Consider the following 23,463-nt stretch of genomic DNA (forward strand, 5'->3'; position numbering starts at 1 on the left):
TTGAAAAGATAAGTTCAATTCTTAACCCCCAGTACCTGTTAATGCAACCTTATTTAGAGACGGGGTCTTTGCAGATGTAATTAGTTAACATGAGGTCATATTGAAATATGACCTTAATCTGACAGGTGTCTTTATAAGAAGAGGAGAAGAGACACAGAGACAGAGAGAAACAGAGGGAGAACTCCATGTGAGGATGGAAGCAGAGAACAGAACAATACATCTACAAGTCAACAAATGCCAAGGATTTCCAGTCATCACCAGAAACGAGGAAAGAGGCATGGAACAGGTTCTCTCTCAGAGCCCTCAGAAGGAATCAACATGATCAACATCCTTATTTTGGACTTCTAGCTTCCAGAATTATGAGAGAGTAAATTTCTGTTGTTTAAGGCCACCAAGTTTGTTGTAATTTGTAATAGCATACCTAGAAAACTAATACACTAAACTGATGAATTTTTGAATATTATTATGAACTAATGAATCATTATATATTCGTATATATAAATATATTTCTGTATAGGTATATAAATATATATTATTGTATATATTTGTGTATATTTATTATATATTTATTTTATATACATATATTTATTTATTTTATCTGTCAGTTTGTCATAATATGGTTGCTTGCATGTTGCTACGACACTGGAAGCTATGCCTCCAGTATTTCAAATATCAGCAGAGTCACCCATGGTGGACAGGTTTCAGTGGAGCTTCCAGACTAGGACAAACTAGGAAGAAGGACCTGGTAATCTACTTCTAAAAATACTGGCCAGTGAATTATAAATTTTGACCAACTTCTGCAGCCTGACATTGATCAAGCATGTAATGAAGATGCATTCCTAATTAGTGGTGATTGGAAAGAAGGATCAGTAGTTGGAAAATATGGCCTTGGTGACAGAAATGACACCAGAGATTGCATGGTAGAATTTTGCAAGACCAGTGGCCTATGCATTGGAAATATCTTTTTTCAACAACATAAATGGCAATATACATGTGGACCTCACCAGATGGAATGCACAGGATTCAAACTGACTACATCTGTGGAAAGAGATGATAGAGAAGCTCAGTATCATCAATATTGGAATAATGCTAGGGGTTGACACAGAACAGACCATCAATTGCTTATATGTAAGTTCAAGTTAGGGAACCTGGTGGTAAAATGATTAAGTGTCAATAGGTTAAGTTCAAATTGAAGCTGAAGAGAATTAAAACAAATTCACAAGAGCCAAAGTACAACCTTGAGTATATCCCACCAGAATTTAGAGACCATCTCAAGAATAGATTTGACGCATTGAACACTAATGACTGAAGATCAGGTGAGTTGTGGGATGACATGAAGGACATATACATGAAGAAAGTGAAAGGTCATTGACAAGACAGGGAAGAAAGAAATGACCAAAATGAATGTCAGAAGAGACTCTGAAACTTGCTTTTAAATGTAGAGTAGCTAAAGTGAATGGAAGAAATGAAGTAAAAGAGCTGAACAGAAGATTTCAAAGGTGGCTCAAGGAGACAAAGTAAAGTATTATAATGAAATGTGCAAAGACCTGGAGTTAGAAAACCAAAAGGGAAGAACAGGCTTGGCATTTCTAAAGGTGAAAAAACTGAAGAAAAAATCCAAGCCTCAAGTTGCAGTATTGAAGATTCTGTGGATAAAATAATGAATGACATAGGAAGCATCAAAAGAAGATGGAAGTGATACATGATGTCACTATACCAAAAATCATTGGTCAACATTCAATCATTTCAGGAGGTAGCATACAGTCAAGAACCAGTGGTACTGAACGAAGAAGTCCAAGCTGCACTGAAGACATTGGTGAAAAACAGTGCCCCAGGAATTGATGAAATACCAATTGAGATTTTAACAAACAGATGCAATGCTGGAAGTGCTTGCTCATGTATGCCAAGAAATTTGGAAGACAGCTACCTGGCTAACCGATTGGAAGAGATCCTTATTTGTGCTGCCCATTCCAAAGAAAGGTGATCCAACAGAACACAAGAGTTATGGATCAATATCATTAATATCATAGAGTAGTAAAATTTTGCTGAAGATAATTCAAAAACAGTTGCAGAAATTCAAGATGGATTCAGAAGAGGACATGGAATAAGGGATACCGTTGCTGATGTCAGATGGATCTTAGCTGAAAGCAGAGGATACCTGAAAGATGTTTATCTGTGTTTTATTGACTATGCAAAGGCAATCAGCTATGTGGATCATAACAAGTTATGGATAACATTGCAAAGAGTGAGAATTCCAGAACATTTAATTGTACTCATGAAGAAACTGTACATAGACCAAGAGGCAGTCTTTCAAACAGAACAAAAGGATACTGTGTGGTTTAAAATTAGGAAAGGTGTAGGTCAGGGTTGTATCCTTTCACCTACTTATTCAGTCTGTATTCTGAGCAAATAATCTGAGAAGCTAGACTGTATGAAAAATGTGGCATCAGGATTGGAGGAAGACTCTCCAACAACCTGTGATACACAGATGACACAACCTTGCTTGCTGAAAGGGAAGAGGACTTGAAACACTTACTGATGAAGAGCAAAGACTACAGCCTTCAGTATGGATTACACCTTAACACAAGGAAAATACAAACTCTCACAATTGGACCAATAAGCAACATCATGATGAATGGAGAAAAGATAGAAGTTGTCAAGGATTTCATTTTACTTGGATGCACAATCAATACCTATGGAAGCAGCAGTCAAGATATCAAACGACTTATTGCTTTGGGCAAATCTGCTGTAAAAGACTTCCTTAAAGTGTTAAAAAGCAAAGGTGTCACTTTGAGGACTAAGATGTGCCTGACCCAAGCCATGGTATTTTCAACCGCCTAATATGCATGTGAAAACTTGACAATGAATAATATGCATGCGAAAACTTGACAAATGAATAAGGAAGACTGAAGAAGAATTGATGCCTTTGAATTATGGTGTTGGTGAAGAATTGTGAATATACCATGGACTGCCAGGAGAACAAACAAATCTGTCTTAGAATAAGTATAGCCAGTCTGTTCCTTAGAAGTGTGGGTGACGAGACTTCATCTCACCTACATTGGACATGTTATCAGGAGGTACCAGTCCCTGGAGAAGGGAAAGGACAATGTGCTTGATAAAATAGAGGGTCATCAGAAAAGTGGAAGACCCTCACTGAGATGGATTGACACAATGGCTGCAACAATGGGCTCAAACATAGCAAGGGTTGTGAGGATGGTCCTGGACCAGCCAGTGTTTTGTTCTGTTGTGCATGGTGTCGCTATGAATCGGAACTGATTGGGTGGCACCTAACAACAATATATTTATATTCATTTTAGTTATTCTTCTTGATGCATATTGTCCCATCACAGGTAATGAGTCCACCTCTTACAGGCTTTAAAGCATAGAAATTAAAATAGATAAGTCCTTTAATATAAAATGACATTCACCTTTTATAGGCTTGTTTATTCTACTCTGAGCTCTGGATCCCTCTGGACTCATTATAGAAACAAAATGTCAGTGATTAAAGAATCTACTTACTCTCAAGGAAGGTCATCATTGACACTTTGTTTTATTGTTTCTGTGGGCTCACTTGGTTTTGCTTTGTTCTTTGTTGTAGGCTATATTCATTCATTCATGTATTCTCTTATGTTTATTGAGCCTTTTAATACTAGGTACTGGGGATACAGTGGTGAATATGGTGGGTAGGGCCACTGTTCTTCTGAAACTTACATCTAACAGGAGATACTTCAGCCTGGAATGGGGAAGGAGCACAGTGTCTTTGAAGAAGTAAAAGAAGGCCACTGTGGCTGGAGTGGGGAGATTAGAGGAAGAATGAAATGAGGTTGGAGAGACAGGCGGGGGCCAGGCCACACAAGGCCCTCTAGACCATTGTAATTACTGCAGAAGGCTGCCATAATCAGATCTGCATTTGGCTGGGATGTGAGAAATACATTGGAGGGACCTAAGAGTGGGTGCTGAGATAATGCAAAAGGTCCCAGTGAGAGAGAGATGATGGGGTGTAGGACTAGAGGGGTGCCCATGGAGATCAAATACATCAAGATTCAGAGACATTTTGGAGGTAAACCGATACCTCTGCCCAAGAGGTGTAAAAACACCCCAGAAAGTGGTGGTTGTATGAATACAGGGGTTGAGGGAGATGGAAGGGGGAAAGCATGCCTCCAAGGTTTCAAATAAGTTGAGGAGGACTTGGTTTTGAAGGGTATGGACTGGATGGAAGGGGAGACCTGGCACTGAAAATCAGCTTTAATAAAGAATAATTTACATGTATTAAAATACAGATGTACACACTTACATAACCACCACGATAATCAAGATATAAAACTTTCTGCCATCTGAAAGGTTTCCTTGTCCCCTTTGCAGCCCCACCCCTATCCTTCACCCCCCTCCCCTACGTTGCTCTGGCCCCAGGCAATCTCTTATGTGCTTTCGCATTAGAGATTAAATTCACCTTTTCTAAAATTTCAATACTGAAATTTGAATTTGTTGAATCATATTATAGATTGTCTTTTGGGACTGGCTTCTTTTGATCAGTATAATAGTTTTGAGATCCATTCATATTATTGTGTGTATCAATAGCTTGTTTCTTTTTATAGCTGAGTAGTTTATCCTTCACCTGTTATCACACATTAAGGTTGTTTTCAGTTTTTGGCTATTATGAATACAGTAAACACTTGAGTACGTCTTTGTGTGGAAATATGTTTTTGTATTTCTTTTGCAAACATATCTGGAAGTAGAATTGCTGGGCTGTATGGTATGTGCATATTTAACTCTTGTAAACAAACATATATACAAACAACTATAAGAAGCTGCCAAATTATTGTCAGAAGTAGATGTATCATTTTGTATTCCCATCAGCAATATATGAGAGTTCCAGTTGTTCCATGTCCTTGTTCCCAGTTAGTCGTATCTCATTGCAGTTTTGATTTTCATTTCCTTGAAGTTTTATGAGTAATATGGTTGAGCATCTTTTTATGTGCTTACTGGCTGTCTTCTGAATTTCTGTTTAAATCTTTTGCCCATTTAAAAATTTGAGATACTTGTCTTATTATCGAATTGTAAAAATTTCTTTGTAAGTCTCTAGGTGTTGAAAACCTTTAAGTACCTGACCACTAACTGAAAGGTTGGTGGTGTGAACCCTCCCAGAGGTGCCATGGAAGACAGGCCTGGTGATTTGCTTCCAAAAGAAGGATCATTATATCTGGTCCCAGATACTCCATCATGGCCAGAAGCACAAGTCTGTATTCAGTTTAGATCGTTTTGAATTTGACTAGCTTTGGAATTTCTAATGGAGCTATTCATTATACCCTTGGTGTTAGATCTGTGCTTTAGAAGAATAAGTCTGGGCTGAAGACATAAATTTGGGAGTGGAAGTTATATGGATGGTAATCAAAGCCACAGGCACGTTGGATGTTATCATCTGTGAGAATGAGAGAATGAGAATAGAACTGGGCCAAGGGTGAAGCCTCGAGGAACTTCACTTTAAATTTCAGGCAGTTGAAGATGAACCAGAGGAGGTGAAAAAGAAGAAACTTGGTGAAAGATAGCACAAAATCAGGATAGCATGGCTGCGGAAGCCGGGGAAAGACTAATCAAGATTTAATGCTGTTGATTCAAGTGAGATAAGTACTGAAAATTAACCATTTGATTTTGTGGCATGAAAAATTTTAGTGACCTTCCCCAGAGCAGCTTCAGTAGAGCATTGGGGCAGAAGCAAGGTAAGACAGTGGAGAGGGTAAGTTTAGATAAAAATTTTAAAACTTTGATTGTAAAGGGGAGACAAAAGAGCTTCGGAGCTGAAGGTGGATGAGAGTTTGTGTAATGGTTTATTTTCTTTCTTTTTCCTCTTCTCCTTCTTTCTTTTTTTAATGGTTTCATTTTAAGATAGGAGAGGCTTGAATATGTCAAAACACCAGTTGGAAGAACCCAGTTGAGCACATGAAATTTGTGATAAGGGAGAAGGGGTTAATCAATAGTGTCCAGCATACAAAGGGTGCATATGCAATTCAGAGCATGAGTGGGACCTTGATCTTCAATAGTAGAAGTGATATTTCCTTTTGCAACAGAAGGAAGCAGAAGAGAAAGAGTATGCAGGACATCACATTTGATGGTTTGGTGGTGGGAAATTGAGAGATGTGCTTAAGTGATGGCTTCTACTTCTTACGGAGAAGAAAAAGATACATTCCACAAAATGAGAAATGTTGACAAATATTGACATAAATCTGAAGAATTTTTTATGAAAATCCTGTAACATTTAATCAGAAATCATGGATAAAATAATGTGGTTAGGATTGTGTAGGCACGGGCATATTTGATGATAATTAGTTGTGAAGGGGCTCAGTAACCCCAGAAACAGTAGTACGGATGGAATGAGACCATCCCAAGCCAAGTCTACAGCAGCCCAGAAAGTTGCCTGCTAGGCGATTAGGTCAATGGTAGTCCCTAGCAAGTACGGAAAGCTGGAGGGAAAGAGTGGCCTCTTTGCCTATTCCATCCTCTCCTAAACCCCCACTCCTCTCTCCCCTCTCTTCAGCCTTCTTTCCCTATACCTGATATTCACTCCTGAGTCAAGCCTACTCTTGTCTCTGCTCTTCTTCTCTTCATTTTCAAGACTTATTTCTTGTCATGGATTGAATTGTGTCCCCCCCCAAATATCTGTGAACTTGGCTAGGTCATGATTCCCAGCATTGTATGATTGTCTACCGTTCTGTCATCTGATGTGATTTCCTTATGTGTTGTAAACCCTATCATTATCATGTAATGAGGTGGATTAGATGCAGTTATATTGAAGAAATCTACAAGATTAGATAGTGTCTTAAGCCAGCCTCTTTTGAGATATAAAAGAGAGAAGTGAGCAGAGAGACAGGGGGATCTAATACTGCCAAGAAAGCAGTTCTGGGAGCAGAGCTCGTCCTTTGGATGTAAGGTTCCTCTGCTGAGATGCTCCCAGACCAAGGGAAGACTGATGCATCACAAGGACTTTCCTCCAGAGCCAACAGAGAGAGAAAGCCTTCCCCTGGAGCTGGCACCCTGAATTTGGACTTCTAGCCTACAGGAGTGTGAGAAAATAAACTTGTCTTTGTTAAAGCCACTCACTTGTGTTATTTCTGTTGTAGCAGCACTAGATGCCTAAGACAGAATTTGGTAACAGGAGTGGGGTGCTGGTCTAACAGATACCTAATATGTGGAAGCAGTTTTGAAACTGTGACTGGATAGAGGACTGGCAGCAGGAGAGGACTGGCAGCAGCAGAGATGTGTCAGTGGCAGAGGACCAGCAGTGACAAAGAACTGGCAAAAGCAGAACCAGGAGACCAGTGCCAGATAACACCAGAGTTGGCCCACAGAGCTAGAGAGCTGAGTGCCTTCTGGCAGGAAGTTTATTGGCGGAGTGGGGTGCACCCAGGTACTCATCAATGGAACTACAGAGATTTGGAACACTTACCCCAGGCAGAGCAGATGCGGGCATGAGGCCCGAGGGCTGAGAGGCCAAGGAACCAAGAAGCAGAAGCTGAAGAGACAAGGAACACAGGAAGCCGAGCTGCCTCAGTCTCAAAATGTATGGCCATGAACTCTGGGGTTTCAAAGAGTGGAGCTGTGGCCTCTGGTGTTTTTAAGGGTGGAGTTGCCGCTCAGATGGACTAGGAGAATGGTGTGCCTAAAGCTGAGGGAGCAGAGTTGCTGTCCCAGGGGACCTGGAAGGTGGAGCTGAAGCCCAGGGCTCAGGGACATCCACTTAGAATCCAGAGAGAGTGGCCAATACCTAGAGCCTGGGAGGCAGGGACATGGTGTAAATTGTCTCAGAGAAGAGAGGATTATTTTCAAAGCCTTGAGGGCTAATATAATGTGTTCTGCTGACTTACTTGGTACCTGTTATGCCTTCTTTCCCTCCAGCTTCTCCCATTTGTAATGGAAATATCTACCTTGTGGCTTTGAACCATTATACTTTGGAAGCAGATAACTTGTATTCTAGATTTCATAGATGAAGAGGAATTTTTGGATTCTGGACTTGGAGTTAAGACTTTTGCTATTATATGATGGGGTGAATATGTTTTGCATGTTGCAAGGATGTGATTTTTTCGGGGCCAAAGGGTGGAATGTCATGGATTGAATTGTGTTCTCCAAGAATATGTTTTGACTTGATTAGGGCATGATTCCCAGTATTACGTGGTTTGTCCTTCATTTTGTGATTGTAATTTTATGTTAAAGAAGACTAGGGTGGGATTGTAACACCCTTACCCAGGTCATATCCCTGATCCAATGTAAAGGGAGTTTCCCTGTAGTGTGGCCTGGACCACCTTTTATCTTACAGGAGATAAAAGGGAAGGGAAGTGAGCAGAGACAGGGGACCTCATACCACCAAGAAAGCAATGCTAGGAGCAGAGTGTGTCCTTTGGACCTGGGGTTCCTGTGCAGAGAAACTCATAGACTGGAGTAAGATTGATGCAAAGGCCAACAGAGAGAGAGAGCCTTCCTCTGGAACTGAAGCTGTGGGTTTGGACTTTCAGCCTACTTTATTGTGAGGAAATAAACTTCTCTTTGTTAAAGCCATCCACTCGTGGTATTTCTGTTATAGCAGCACTAGATGACTAAAGTGTTTTTCTGTTTGTTTTTTTGCCTTTTTAAAATAGGGGACCCAGTGATATTCACATACAGTTTTTGACAAACCATTATGAAAACATTTACGTATTTAGATTATTTAGAAAATTAGAGAGAATTGGAAAGACAATAAATGTCTTCATATTTCTAAGTTATAGTCTATGAAAAAGGGAGTTAGCTCTTCATAAAAAAAATTTATTTTCATTTAAGCACCCAAACTGTGGGAAGCCTTTGAGAAGCAGTTTTACTAGGTAGACTGCAGATAATTGAGTTAGGAATCTGGAGATATCTTACTGAGACTGCTGTTGTGTGCTGTCAAGTCGATTCTGACTCATAGCAACTCTATATGACAGAGTAGTGCTGCCCCATAGGGTTTCCTAGGCTGTAATCTTTACAGGAGCTGATCACCAGGTCTTTTCTCCCAGGGAGTGGCTGGTGGGTTTGAAATGCTGACTTTTCAGTTAGCTGCTGAGTGCTTAACCATTGTGCCACTAGGGCTCCTTTTTACTGTGACTGGAAAAAAAAGAGAAAAACCCATTGCCCTTGAGTCAATTCCAACTCGTAGCAACCCTATAGGACAGAATAGAACTGCTCCATAGGGTTTCCAAGTAGCAGCTGGTAGATTTGAACTGTTGACCTTTTGATAAGCACCCATAGCTCTTACCCACTGCACCACCAGGGCTCACTGTGACTGGTAGGGTGTTAATCAACAACATAGATGGATCATCCACTGTGTACAAAGGACATTTCTAGAACCTGCTAAAAAAATAACTGTATGTCTACAAGTCTCAGCTCTCAAGCCTACCCTCTGATAGGGGGTCACCATAAGGAATGGGTTTGCTCTTCAAAACTAAGGTGCAAGAAACTTCTTCCTTTTACATCAAGTAACTCTGGCATTGAGCCATGTTCATGAGGTGTCAAGAAATTCAGTCACAATCATATTTTGGGGACTACCCTTTAGTTTCTAAGGCTATAGAGATTTTCACCACAGAGATGCTCACTGTAGCTTCTGTGACCTATTAAAAGGAGGGTGACTCCATTCCTCCTATGCCAAGCACAGGAAAGCAGATTCTTTGATATGGTGCCAGGTTTTGGGGCACAGTGCCCAGGCTTCATGAGAACTCACTCAGGCCCTGTGAAGGAGCAAGCTCCCCATCATTCCCCTGTCCTGGTGAAGCACCAAACCTTCCTCCATTCCATTTTCTCCTTCTCAAACCTTCTCTTCTAGATAATTCTAGCTCCACTAGCTAACGGAGCTCCACAGCCTCTGTTGTTAGTTGCTATTGAGTCGTGGCAACCTTATGTGTTACAGGGTAGAACTGCTCCATGGGGTTTTCTTGGCTGTCATCTTATGGAAGCAAATCACCAGGCCTTTTCTTCTATGCTACCCCTGGGTGGATTCAAACCACCAACCTTTAGGTTAGTACTTGAATGCAAACCTTGACTTTGTATCACCCAGGAACCTGTCTGTAGGCCTAGGCTTAAGAAAACAAGTCCTGTTCATTGTCCAGGACACACAAGCTTGATTGTTTGTACACAGGACAGAAAGGAAAGAAAAAATTATTTCATCTTTCTCCTAAAGCCGTAAGAATCAGGCAGAAATTAATATCTCACTAAATTATCCTACTGCAGATGAATGCTATGGGAAATATATTAATGACGAGGTACATTGTATTTTATATTTGATATTCAATCTGCAGCCTTTGTCAGAGTTTTATGTTTAAAATATTCACCTGTTATTTTCAAATAAACAACACATACCCAAATATATTTAAAAACCTTTTACAGTCTTAACACTGAAAAGAAAACCCAACACTGGTTGTAATGTATTCACTGGCTTATGGATTTACTTTATTTGGAAATAGAGTCTTCAAAGATGTTAACAGTTAAGTTAACCTGAGGCTACAGCAGAGTAAGGTGGGTCCTAAACCAGTCTGAATGGTGCCTTTATAAAAGAGACACAGAGAGAAAGACAGAGGGAAAGGGCCTTTGGGGATAGGTCTATGCAGCAGCTGCAAGGTAAGGAATGCCCGGGGTTACCAGAAGCTCAAAGAGACAAGAAATGTTCTTTCCCTAGTGCTTTTCGGGAGATTGTGGCCTTCCACTTCCCCTCCAAAACTGTGAGAAAATAAATTTATGTTCTTATAAGCCAGCCAGTTTAAAGGATTTTGTTATTGCAGCCCTTGGAGACTAAGACACTCAGCAAAAAAAAAAAAAAAAACCCAAAAAACTATTGATACACACAAAGGCATGAATGAATGAATGCAATGGTGATAGCTGGTGGAGTCCAAGCTCTAGGTGAGCCATGAGCCAGTGACCGCAAGGGAGCCCTGCATTTGACCAGCAGAGGTGGGAACAGGTAACTGTCGTTTCATGGTCAGGATCTTGAGCACTCATGGAAGGCAGAGCTGCTGTGGAATGAAGGAAGGATCTTAGAATGGGCTTGAGCTAGTGGAGGGTAGAGATGTTTAAGAGATGACTCTAGAGTCAGTCTCCTTGGATTTGAACACCACTCTGCCAGTCACAATTTATGCACCTTTAGGCAAGTGGCTTAACTTTGCCAGATCAAAGTTTTCTCATCTATAAAATGCGTATAGGGCCACACAATTGGTGGCCGATACAACATGTTAAATAAATGTTGGCAAAACTAACCAACCAACTATACACACACACACACACACACACACACACACACCCCATTTTCTGAGAAAAGTATACAGATTGGGTCTGACACAAGAGTAGTAAGCTAGTCTCCTCAGAAGGAGATTGTGCATGGGGAGAAAAAAAAAAGCCCGCTGCCATTGAGTCAATTCAGACTTATAGCAACACTATTGGACAGAGTAGAACTGCCCCATAGGATTTCTAAGGAGCACCTGATGGATTTGAACTGCCGAACTTTTGGTTAGCAACTGCAGCTGTTAACCACTATACCACCAGGGTTTCTGGCTGGGGAAGAGGTGGGTAGAAAGAACTAGTCAATACACTTAGGGGACACTTAGTGAATTGCCCTTTGGATGCTAAAACGATGCTTAACAGAGGAGCATATCTTTGGAGCATTCTCCAGAATGTAGTGGGATCATGGATTCTGAGTCATTTATGTTCTTTCATCCACTTCTCTTATTACCCTAGATGGGCATTTAGGAAATCAGCCCTGTGGTCTGTGGAGATGGAATGTTTCTTTCCTATGTAAATAGAGCTCTAGTTAAGACCTTTAACCTCACTCATTCCCTGTTCTAGCCTACTGAGTTCACCAGTTAAGGCAGCTAAATGGAATTGAAACATTTTAGGATATAAAAATTTCCAATGGTATTTGGTGCTCAGAATCAGAACCTGAATCCCAGCTGGGAAGTAAATAATGAATTGAAGACCAGGTTATCAGTGAATGTGAGTAATCACTGAAAAACGAAGAAATTGTCAACCAGGAAGGTTATTTGCGCAGACAAATGTCCTTATCGACATTCTTCCTTCTTTGCAGCGTTCCAATCATGTATTATTGAGTGGCAAAATTCCAGTCTAAGTGGAATATTTGCCGGCGTAAGGTTTATTGACTTCCATTCGTTGGTTATAATTACTAACTTTTTATTTTTTAATGTTCTAGCGCTGACATGCTTGGGGGAAAAATTGAACCACAGCAGTGATTACACAGCAAGGAAATCAGCAGAAGAGGAAAATTAAATGCTAGGTGATAGCTTGAAGTGAGCAGTGATGGGAACGAGTAGGTGGTAGAGTTAAATTTATAAGTGATTTAGCAAATGACGCTAAGAGAATGCCACGGGATCATTTTGGTTTTTCTATTACAACAAATCACAATTGATTTTTTTTTTGTTGTTGTTACACAGGTAAGAAAAACACTTTACAAAAAATGTTCCCTGTTCTAAGAAACTCGTTCCACAGTTTGCCCTTCCTTTTGTTTAAAAGAATACTTAAAGGTAGATTTCATTTCGAAATCCCAAGATGTTTGAAAACTTTGTTGAGAAGGTATCAAAGATGTAAGTGTCCATACTCCGGAATGCGGTGGAATCTTGGCAGTAGTCGTTAGAAATAATGAAATCAGGAAATGACATTCTCCTCGTCTCCCTGGGATGCAGGGTCACTGAGGAGAGTTTTTAGAGGTGGACAGATCCATTTATTTCTCTATCCTCCTCCGGAGAGGTGCAGAGAATGTATATTATCTTGTAAGCCAAAAAAAGATGCCAGATTATCCTCCAGGGTTAGTTCTAACCTGCTTCTCATGTCCTTAGAAATCCTACCCAAAGCCTCACTGCCTGAGCAAAAATGGAGAGGGAGTTTCTCTCTGTCCTTTCAATCACTTTTTGCTTTGCCAAGGAAACAAATATTAAAGCTAGTAATTAATATAAGTATATGTTTGTTTTTTTCCTGGGCTCTGGCCTTAAAGTTGTTTCTTTTCTGTGGACTTAGTTTCTCCCTCCATCTGTCCCTTCATTCCTGACCCTTCAAAGGTCAGGACTCAGAGATCTGTGAGGACATAATTGTGGTTTCTGCTGATAACTGCATGGTTATTTTCTTCAAGAGCTCTAGTGTAAGAGAGCCCAGGTTATGCATGTCGTTGTTAGTTGCCCTCAAGTTAGCTATGATTCATGGTGATCTTATATACAACAGAACAAAACATTGCCCGGTCCTGTGCCATCTTCACAACTGTTGGTAGATTTGAGCTCATTGTTGTGGCTATTATGTGAATCCATCACATTGAGGGTTTTCCTCATTTTTGCTGACCCTCTACTTTACCAAACATGATGCCTTTTCTAGTGATTGATCTTTCCTGATGATGTATTCAAAGTAAACAAGTTGAAGTCTTGGTATTCTGGCATCTAAGGAGCATTCTGGTCGTGTTTCTTCTAAGACTGATTTGTTCATTCATCTGACAGCCCATGGTATATTCAATATTCTTAGCCACAATTTGAATAATTATGGCTAATAATTGTGGATAATAATTCTTCTGCCTTCCATTTTCATTGTACATCTTTGTCATGCACATGAGGCAATTGAAAAGACCATGACTTGGGGCAGGTGCACCTTAGTCGTCAAAGTGACATTTTAGCATTTTAAAAAATGTAAAGAGGTCTTTTGTCGCAAATTTGTCCAATGCAATACATTGTTTGACTTCTTGACTGCTGTGCTTCCACAGACATTGATTGTAAGGAAATCATCGACAGCTTCCATTGTTTTCTCCATTATGTGTATACTCCTTGAAAATAGTACTTGTAAAAGCACAGGGAATGGTGATCATTATTTTATTATTTAGCCGGTGACAGTTTTTCTAAAATTAAGCACCTGTCAATCAACTGCCCCTCCTCTTCACTTCTGCAAATTGGGTGGTTTCCACATCTGGAAGAGGTTTGAAGTGGGAAGCCATCTGTGGCTGGTGTCCTGTGTCCCTTCCCTTTTCTCTCTCATTTTTCATGTGTCAGCTTAATATCATTTCCTCGGGAAGCCTGTGCTGTCCCCCTGAACCAGGTGACTTACCCTGTTCCTCTTAGCAGTCTGTACTTCTCTTCCGTGGCACTCACTGCAATTGCTGTTCAATGCTTATTTGTGTGATTATTTAATGTGTGTCTCTTCCATTTGACCATATGCTCATGATGGTGGGAAGATCATGTGTTTTTGACTCCTGTGCCCAGGGCTTGCCACCATGTCTGGCACATGTCGTTGTTAGTTGACATGGAGTTGGCTCCAACTCATGACAGCCTTATGTCCAACAAAATGAAACATGGCCTGGTCCCGTGCCACCTTCACAGTGGTACTTCAACCAAAACCAAACCTGTTGCTGTTGAGTTGATTCCAGCTCACAGTGGCACATAGTGGGAGCTAAATTTATTGAAAGAATTAATCAGAAAGTAATCATTAAAACAACATTAAATTTAATTTAACCACTAATCAGAAAAAGTGTGTGTGTTCAATTAACCTTTCAGCTTGTGTGCAAGATTGCACATTCACTGGTTATGATTTTCTAGAAATCACAAAGTACTGAAATATGTGGAAATTAGGAAAAAAGCACAGTGTTATTTTTTTGTAAGAAAAAAATTGAAGATCAAGGGAAGCCATAAACTACAGCAACTATAAAGCTAGCTGGGATATTAAAATCCATTCCTTAAAAAATGAAGGTTTTAAACCCAATTTGCTATTAGAACTTTTGGGTAAATATATGAAGGGTAGCTAGACTTAAAAATTCCCATACTACTAGTGACTTGATTGAGTATAACAACTCTTTCCCTTAGGAGCTGTTGTGCTTTCTCATTGTAAAATGTAATTAGCAGATGTAAAAAAAGGTTTATTAATCTTATAGACTATAATTACGTTGTTTGTGTGTAAATTCTTTCATGTTCACGGTTTGCTTATTTTCATTTTCAATAAATAGGTTAGAAGTCAAATGTCATTATCAATTTGATTAAAATCATTATACTTCTATTTTAAACAGGGCATCCGTTATTTTGTTTTCCAAAAGAAATTCTAACTTAATTGGCCTGGCTTTAGGATTGGAATTTTTCAATAGTCAAAACCCAAACGTTTCAATGTTGACGCTCTGCCAAAAGTATTTGATGGCATCAATTTTAATGTAAGTAATATAATAACAGGAGCCCTGGTGGAACAACAGTTAAGTGCTCAGCTGCGAACTGAAAGGTTGGCAGTTTGAACCCTCCAAGCAGCTCTGTGGGAGAAAGACCTGTTTCCATAAATATTGCAGCCAAGAAAACCCTAGGGTGTGGTTCTACTCTGTCATACGAGGTTGCTGAGTTGAAACTGACCTGATGGCATCTAACAACAACAACAACAGCGATATAATAAAAAAACTGGACATCTGCATTTTGTGGTTGTCGTTAGTTGTTGTCAAATTGGCTCTAACTTGTGGTGACCTAATGTATAAGAGAATGAAACATTGCCTGTTCCTGTGCCATCTTCATGATCATTGGTATGTTTGAGTTCATTGCTGTGGCTTTTGTGTCAATCCATCTCATTGAGGGTTTCCCTAATTTTCACCGACCCTCCACCAAACATGATGTCTTTTTCTAGTGATTGGTCTTTCCTGATGACATGTTCGAAGTAAGCAAGTCAAAGGCACACCATCCTTGCTTTTAAGGAGCATTTTGCTTAGCCAGCCGTAAATTTGCTCAAAGCTACTCATGATCAATGACTAATGGTAGCTGGGCCAGGTGCTCTGCTTGCTCCAGACCCTCCTCCTCTCTTCTGCGTTCTTCTGTCTGCCCTGTGGTGGGGGAGGGAGGGACCCTCTGTGCAGTCAACACCAACAGGTCCCCTTGCCCTTTGGCTTCCAGTTGCAACCAGTCACAGGGAGACCCAGCAGGAGTCAGGGAGGGAGGACAGGCCAGGGTATTATTTCCTTGGCTTTCTCTGTGTGGGGTTGTCAGGAGCTGGCTGTGTCCCTCCAGGGAGGCTACTCCTCCTCTCAAGGTATCATGACTATTTCCTTCTGGTTGCCGTAACTGCCCATTCCCCAGACCCTTCGGGTCCAGCATGGCAAATGCCCCCTTCTGACTCCTGTGGGATTATTAGATTACTACTCTCTACTGCTAGTCCCTATATGCCACCCATGCCTTGAACAAAACAAACAGACAAACAAACAAATAAACAAACAAATCCATTGTTGTTGAGTCGATTCCAACTCATAGTGACCCTATAGGACATAGTAGAACTGCCCCATAGGGTTTCCAAGGAGCAGCTGGTGGATTTGAATCTCTGACCTTTCAGTTAACAGCCATAGCTCTTAACCACTGCACTACCAGGGCTCCATTGGAACATGTCCTTTAATTAACTCTGCTTGAGTTGCCCGAATTTTAGTTTGCCATTTGCTTTCTGTTGCTTCCCTGCCTCATACAATAACCTTTGAAAAGTGATGAAAATGTGTACACTTTTTCAATTCAATAAAATACCCGAATGGATTGTCTAAAACCAAGAAATGACTTTATAAGTATAATATACGTTTATAATTTCAGGCATGCAAATATACAAAAATACACCCCATGCGTTGAAGAAAATGTGCCTTCTAGGACTTGATCTTCTTCATGTTTGCCACTGAAATTTCAGATTCACCATCAGTAGCAAACACTCTGAATTATTTATCCGGTAGTGGGCATGGGTTGACCTTGACTCTGCTCTCTCTGGTTGACTTTGTTAACTGAGCTGTGCATTTGTGAGGAGGAAGGTTTTGCTGAGGGTGGGGGATATGTTCTGAATCCTGGCCCATAACGGAATTAAACTCATGACCTTAAACCTACTAACGTTGTGTTGTACTCGCCTACGCTAGATAACCATGGGCTCTTTCCTTGTGGGTGAGTACGTAGAGTTTTACTTAGTTTGAGTGAGCTGGTGTATGGGAAAAGGATAAAAATACAGCACAGTGAACAGTGCAATGAAATCTCTTTCTCTTTCTCCATGGCATCCATAATTTCCTGTTTCAGTGGGCTTCCCCTCCTTTTCTTTGGCTACATCCCACCATGCATCAAAACCCAAAAGCTCATGTCCAGCTTTGAATCTACCATGGGAACTTAACTGAGAGGGAAGATAAGGACAGAGTTTCACACTTGGCACTAAGTTTTACAAATAGGAAGCTTAATAACCATCCACTAGGTGGGCAGGATTGTTCTAAGCAGGTCTTGATTTGGAATGGAATAGTACTTCTTTGAGTCCCTGGGTGGTGCAAATGGTTAAGCTCTCAGCTGCTAACTGAAAGGTTGTCAGTTCGGATCCACTCAGAAGCTCCTCAGAAAAAAGGCCTGGTGTTCTACTTCTGAAAAATCAACTTTGAAAACCCTGTGGAGCACAGCTCTACTGTGACACACATGGGTCACCATGAGTTGGAACTGACTCAGCTGCAAGTGGTAACTGTTAGTACTTCTTCATGTTTTTGGAAACAGACTCAGGATAGTCATCGACCTTCTTTATTATTTCACTCTTTGGCTCTGCATTTCCTATCTCCTTTTCCCGCTCCTCATTCCATTTTCACGGAGCTGAGAGGAACAGGAGAGCTCAAGGCTGTGGAGGAGGAAGGGTCAGTGGTGGGCTTTGACTTCTAGCTCCAATTTCCTTTCTATCTAAATTTTGATTACATGCTCAAATCTCGCCACAAGCCACTGGTAGTTTTTATATCAGAGAACAGCCAATTCTGAAAAGACAAAGTTAATGGCTATAATCATTATGCTCTTTTGGTCTGGATCCTGCAGCAACAACAAATCCATCCCAAGGCCAGATGGCAGGAAGCTCTTGTAGTGATGGCCACTGTTGCTAAGGCCAGTAGCACTGAAGAAGTGCTCAGACAAGCACGACCCCCTGAGGGATGAGCATAGCTTCAAGCTGATCTCCCGCTGGAGAAAACCAATGATGCTATTGAACAGCATGAAGAACCTACCCCGCCAACCTCCTCCACAATCAGTGGACAGGGTTGTTTGCAGAGATGAAAAGAGCAAAAACCTTGTTTGGCAGGAATTGAAGATGAAGATGTGTTTGACCCAGGGCTTAAATTGTCTTCTGTCTGCAAACCTCTACTCTTAGAGTTTGGAAGCCCAGGCTTCCCAGAATAACTAGCTAAATGTAGATCAAGTAATTATCTTTATTAAGAGCTGGTTGAGCACCAAATAACTTCCAGACACATGGCTGTCTGTTAAGAACTGGATTGGAGAGAATATGGCTTGGACTTGAGGCCAAAATGGCACCTCCCACATCAGATCTCAACGTTGGGTCTATACATAGAAGACTCTAAGTCTTCAACCAGTGGCATACACTTCAGGTCTCTCTCACACACCTGGTGGCCAGTGGAATATGAAGAGAAGAATGGTGTGCTTTCTGTCCCAGAAGGGAGGCCCTGCCTGGCCTCCTTACCATACGGGGAAAAGGAGCCCAGGATAAGTACGGGCAGGTCAAAGAATAAGGGGAGAGCCTGTTAGCCATTCTTGCCCAATAAATGTAGAACTGGCACCCCTGGTTCAGTAAGTAAGGTGTGGAAATCTAGATGTTGCTCTAGAATTCCTCAAGAGGGGTGAATTGAGAGATAAGAATCTCCTTTTCTGCAGGCTGAAGTGAGAATGCAGTGGGAGAAGGGATTTTTCCTAACCAAAACAATTATCAGGAACATGGAAGCCAAAATAATTTTTTATATAGGGTGTGGTGATGAGTGTCCTGAATTGTGCAATTAATTGCCTCAAGTATGCTTTATTTGGGCAATGGAAATGTGGCCTTATTTTAGGCACACATCATATTCTTATGAAACCTCAGCAAAAAGAAAATGAGAAATGAAGACAAGCAAAATGACAGGTGTTTTTAGAGGATGCATTTTGATACCTTAAGGAACTGAAAGAAAAAGGAAAGGAAAGGAAAAAGTCATGTAAGGATAGTGGTAGAGAAGGCCGGAAGGAAAAGTGGGTGGAGAAAGCTAAGAGGTTAGGATAGCGCGGGGGTGGGGAAGCACAGCCATGGATTGCCCCACTACAGAGACCTGTCACCGTGGGTGCATTACTCAGGCTTCTGGCACGCTCAAAGGGGTAGTGGGAGAGAGGTTAACAAAAGGACTACTTGTAAGTTGTGGGCATAGTTAAGGGAAATAATACGGGATGGTAAAGCACTCAGGAGTTAACAACAGTTGGACAGAGTCCTTAGGTGGCACAAACAATAAAGTGCTCAACTACTAGCTGAGTGTTTTGTAGTTTGAACGTACCCAGAGGCACCTTGGAAGAAAACCCTGGTGATCTGGTTCTGGAAGATCACAGCCTTGAAAACCTTATGGAGCGCTGTTTTATTCCATAAGACATGGGTTTTTCATGACTTGGAATGGACTTGAAGGCTTTTTGTTTGTTTGTTTTGTGTTGTGTTGTGAAGCACTCAGGAGCTGGCAGCAGTGAGAAGGTCTTAAGGGACAAGGGAGGGAGTGATCCCTAGAACCTGGCAAGAGCTTTAGCCGTGGGTGAGATCTTAGGTAGAGGGACACCAACTAAGTGGGGAAGTTGCTGGAGGAATACACATTCCTGCCCTCTCATCTGCTGCTGGTCCGCCCATTTGCCAAACTCAACTCAAATCCAGAGGCAAGGGAACCTGGGTGATGTGATCAATAGGGAGCGGTCTCCTAGGATGAGAAAGACCAAGGGGGACCTGTGAAGAACAGTCTGCACAGTAGTTTTGGTGGATTCCAGGGTATGAAGAGGCTTTATCAAAATTTGTCACAATTTGATTTATTACTTCCAAAACATTCATTGAGCACTTGTGCCATCAGGTGCTGGGGATGCCCAGTAAGGAAAACAGAGACCTTTCCCCTGACAGGCTCATAAGTCTGCAAATGCTCATGATTCTCAAGTCAAATAATGGGAGCTGTGGGAGCAAGGGGAAACCCCAGTGGCGTAGTGGTTAAGAGCTATGGCTGCTAACCAAAAGGTCGGCAGTTCAAATCTGCCAGGCGCTCCTTAGAAACCCTATGGGGCAGTTCTACTCTGTCCTATAGGGCCGCTGTGAGTTGGCATCAACTCGATGACAACAGATTTGTTTTTAAAAAATTTTTTTTTTTTATGGGAGCTGGGAGCAGCAAAGGACACTCTGCTTGATAGAGTTAGTGACAGCTCCCCTGGGAGGAGGTGAGTATTGAGCTAAATGTCGTGAATTTGTGCAGAATATCACCAGGTGGAGCAGGGCAGAAAGGGAGCAGCATGGGCAAGCGTGTGGTGTGTTTGTGGGGACGAGAAGCAGGAGGTAGGAAAGGAGGCTGGGACCAGATTCTGGTGGTCTTTGTGAGCCACATGGAAGAGCTTAGATTTTATTCTTTAAATGGGCAAAAGGGCATCAACAGAAGCTTATAAAGGCTATTACTTCTTAGAAAGCATATGGGAACTGATACAGGATGCTTCCCCAAGTGCCTTCTTTTCTCAGTCCATTTTCCTTCCTTTTTCTCTCACCTACCTCTCCACATCTCCCCATCTCCCTGTCACCTTTTTGTTGTTGTTTCTGATGGATGAAACCTCCAGGGTTGAAGGGAAGTTAGGGTAGCTCTGGTGGTATTATTGGGTGCTGTTGAATCGATTTCAACTCAGGGTAGAACTGTCCCATAGGATTTTCTTGATTGTAATCTTTATGGAAGTAGATCACCAGGTTTTTCTCCCAAGGAGCTGCTGGGTGGTTTTGAACCACCAACCTTTTAGTTAGCAGTTGGGTGTGTAACTGCTAGCACCACCAGGGATCCTTGGCTTTGGTGTAGGAAAAAGAAAAATAAACATCCTGTTTTGTTTTTTTTTTAACTCCTACTTCAGTTGCCAGTAGGGGTTTAATTTGAGGATAGTGGAAATATTGGGGAAGCTGGTACGGAAATTAAAATGGTTAATGAGCCAACGCTTAGTGGTCTACCACAATAAAATAAAAATGAGAGGTGACCTCATGACAACTTGGAAAGTTATCTTGACATACTCTCAGTATACCCTGGCATGTATTGGTGTAGACTGAAGCCAGTCAAAAATTGAACAAATGAAAAGACCAGCATGTACTTTCATATTGCTTTTCTGCACTTTGGTTGGGAAACATAAAACCGTTTAAGACTTTGAGGAGAAAGTCCATTCCCTAATTATTCAAACAACCATCTTCAATCTGCACTTTTATTTTATATACCCTTTACACCTGTTTAATTAATCCTAAACATGATGCTGACTGCTAATTAAACAACCCTGAAAGTGACCAACTGGAGGTAGTAATTTGAGATAATGAGTTTTGGTTTTAAACACTCTATTTTCACACTTCGTGTTCGTTTTTTAGAAAGGGGTGGCTAGTTATTATAGGCAGGGTAAGGTTTGCGTAAGGTATTTTACTGCTGGACTCTGAGTAGCTAAGGAAGTGGGAGGATTATTATGGATCCAAATGGGACGAGGAAATGGTACAATGCTACAGAATTTGCTATAGGATACCTGTCTCTCTACTTCCCTCTCTCTCTGTCTCTTTCTCTCACACACCCACGTACACACATACAGTCCTTCCAAAGTGAAGGTCAGCCTGCTGAAATCTCTTTCATTAGAACATAGAAATGCACGAGCTCTTGATCTTGTAGAACATTTTCCCTAGGGAAGGGTAGCTCTTGCTGAGTCATCCCTTGTCTCTTTCTCAGGTCTTTTAGAAGCAAATAAGAAAAGGTGAGCAAGGCCAAGGTTGGACGTGTGGTTTGAGGTTTGGAGGAGTGTCCTTGCTGAGTGGACATGTACTACAAGGGCACAGAGCCTAATTAAGGGAAGCATCTGTCCAGATAGGGCCAGTGCATTTGGCAAAAAAGCAGAGGGGCAGGAAGGAAGCAGGTCAGATTGGCTTTCATGGCCCCATGATACTAATAAGTTAACATGATCTCCAGTAGGAGAACAGGACCAGGAAGAATTTCGGGCTAATCAGGCTTGCCTGAGTAATCATTGCGATAGCCAGTGGAGGTAGACAGGATTTCCCAGAAGCAGGAGCTGGTGTGACAGAGTGAACGTTCTGGTTGGTAGCAGTTGCAGCACTTTGGAGAGCTCCAGGAGCTTGGTTCTACTTCTGTCACCTGGGTGACAGGCTTTCTAACTTGGGAACTTCAGGGATGCTTCACAGGATGGAGTGGACTCACTAGACCCAGGGATTTTCAAAGATACCAAGGGTGGAGTCAGAACCTTCATGTGGACTGGGAATCATCTGGCAAGGGGGTGGTGGGTGACTATTGGACCCCAGGTGTGCAGCCCCATCTGGGAAGATGGAACCTCTTTGACATCCGAGCACTGACACTAGCTGTAGGGATCTGATGGAGAACAAGCTCATTGTTTTATGTATGAGCCAAACCTGCATCTTCAACCAAGCAACCCATTTTGGGCATCTTGGAGCCATTTTGACCTCTGAGCTTTCACCCACACTGCAGCATGACAGAAGACAAGGAGTGATGGGTGCACTCTCCCAAACTGCCCTCCTCCTCTCATTCTTCATGCTTCCCTTGGGCAACCATGTACCCTCCCATGGCTTTAACTACCATTTCTATCATGTCACCTCCCCCAATCTTTATCTCCAGTCTCGAAGACTCTCTTAAAATCCAGTCCCCAAATTTCATTACCTACTTTTTAGTTGCTTTCATTCACCGCACAGGAACATCAAAACAAGTAAATTAAAAGTTAAACTCATCCTTTTTGCCCTGAAAATCTCTCCTGTTCTCTACCTACCTTGGTAAATAACAATACCACCTATCCATCTGCGAAAACCACAAAACTGAGTCTTTCCACGTTTCTTCCTGTTGCCTACGCCTACACCTGTCTCTTAGATACTTTTAGTTTCTACCCCTTCCTTTTATCCCTCTGCAAAAGCCATAGTTCAGTTCTTATACTTTCTTGCTTAGATTCCTTTAGTAGTTTTGTAGCTGGTTTTCCCTCATCTTATCTGGCTTCCCACAATTCAGTATATCTTAACGCATAGTGTGCGGTCCACTGGAGGCATATTAAAATGCAAATTCCTGGACCTCTAGACATACAGAACCAGAATCTTTGGGAATGGGACTACCGAGGTGTACACCGAAACTTAAGGGCCACTGCTTTCCACCAACGTGATCTTTCTAGAACAAAAATCTGATCCCATGCCACTCCCTTGGTTAAAGTCATTCCATGCTTACCCAAGCCTTTTGGGATAAAAGCCACACTCCTTGTCATACCTGGCTGGTCCTTTGCATTTGGACTTCTGGGTACCTTTGAAGTTTCATTTCCTGATATCCTCCCCTGGGTAGCGTATATTCTGCCATATGAAACTCCGAAGTTCTTGGAGTTTGCCATGCCCTTTCTTGACTTGATGCCTTGGGACATAACTCCCTGTGGCTGGAAATGTCCTTCCCTGCTTTCTTCTCCAGAATGCCTGCAGCTTCTGTGCCGCAGGCTA

The 23,463-nt window shown here is 41.6% G+C and overlaps 1 protein-coding gene across 2 annotated transcripts in view; it reads left to right on the top strand.

Moving 5' to 3' along the window:
- The window catches only part of GRM8 (glutamate metabotropic receptor 8), a 913,900-nt gene that overhangs the window by 155,829 nt on the left and 734,608 nt on the right, over positions 1-23,463 (top strand). The window lies entirely within an intron of this gene.

The sequence above is a fragment of the Loxodonta africana genome, chromosome 8 (genome assembly GCF_030014295.1).
Source record: "Loxodonta africana isolate mLoxAfr1 chromosome 8, mLoxAfr1.hap2, whole genome shotgun sequence".
NCBI classification, from domain to species: Eukaryota; Metazoa; Chordata; class Mammalia; order Proboscidea; family Elephantidae; genus Loxodonta; species Loxodonta africana.